This window comes from Leptonotus elevatus, chromosome 18, assembly GCF_054856555.1.
Source record: "Leptonotus elevatus isolate MCC_2025b chromosome 18, RoL_Lele_1.0, whole genome shotgun sequence".
In the NCBI taxonomy this organism is placed as follows: Eukaryota; Metazoa; Chordata; class Actinopteri; order Syngnathiformes; family Syngnathidae; genus Leptonotus; species Leptonotus elevatus.
The window spans coordinates 17,782,958-17,784,422 of NC_141256.1; positions in this window are offsets into that span (position 1 = coordinate 17,782,958).

Consider the following 1,465-nt stretch of genomic DNA (forward strand, 5'->3'; position numbering starts at 1 on the left):
GAAGAATGCTCTCTCGCTACTCGTGTACACGTCCACGTGTGTGTTGCATGTGTAGGAGAGGCCCAGATGGTTGGGGGGGGGGGGGGGGGCAGGGGAGGGGGGGTCGAGTAGTGGCCAGTGTCAGTGAGCAAGAGAGCGAGCGAAGGCGGGAAATGGAAAAGAGCAAGCGACACACATGCAGGGTTTCGAAGTTAAAATGAGGAAGACGACGAGACGGCAGCCGAACCCGAAGCAAGACCACAAAACTGGAACGCAACACGTGCACACAAAAGACAGACAAAATATGAGCAACGGCTGAAAACAGGTACAACCACTATATATATATATTAGGGGCCTAACCAGAACTCATTTGGATTGGAAATCAGGTTTGATTGAAAAGATGCCGTAATTCAAATCACTTTCAAATGTCTCAAAATTCGTCTCAAATTGTGATTTTTTGGAGGGACATTTTTGAAGGAAATGCTCGTTCAAAGTCGTGACAAATTCATTCCACAACTTGTTGCGTCACATCAACTAAGCCGACCCAATCAGAATCGAACCGCGATTGCACCTGCACTCGTTATCCGATCATCTCCAGCCTTGCGTCGTGTCCAGGTGTCTCTCGTTGTCTCGTCACTTGGCTTGTATTTAGTTCCTGGTTTGGTTCCGTCGTGCTTGGATCGTCGTCGCTGTCGCCGTTCTTGTGTTTTGTTGTGACTTTGATTTGGGCTCTTTTCACACCTTTGTTGCTTTTGTTGGCCTCGCACCCTTGGTCGTGTTTTTGTTGAATAAAGCCTTTTCAGTATGACGCGGTTCTCGTGCCTTCCTGCATTCGGGACCTCCAACCCCACCGCGACAGAATCACTTATGGAGTCATCTTTTTTTGCAGAGATTCGCACCCCGAATACATAAATGCAAAAAATGTATCATTCCAAAATGAAAAGCGAATGAAATATGAGATCATAATTGAATATTGAAAGACAAAATGTGATCAATGAGATGTTGAATGAAATATAACGATGTGAATTTATTTGCATATTTGTTGGGCTTAATTTGACGCTTTTTGGGTGGATTTGTTTTCAAATGTCATATTTTTGCATATTTGTACTTTTTTCGTACACAAATGAAATGACATGAAAGAAAATATGAAAAATGGCAACTTTTGGGCTTTGAAAAGTGAGAGTTGAAACGTGTGAAAAGAAACTCTTGTATCCAGATGGCAATATTATTATTATTACCCCTCGCCCCCCCCCCCCGCACGCCCCCCCCCCACCTTTAATTCATTTATTTCATGTCACAGTTGCGCTTTGATCGCTCGTCTGCAATTATTCATGCGCTTTCGCCGCACGCCGCTCTTGAAGTCACGGGTTCCAGTCTCGCCTTTGATTGCCACACCTGACGGCAAAAGCGCTCTTCCACCTCGCGACGCCCCCGAAACGCTTACGCCGCGTTCCAAGTGGGACTTTTTGGGATGTGCCGTTGGAAC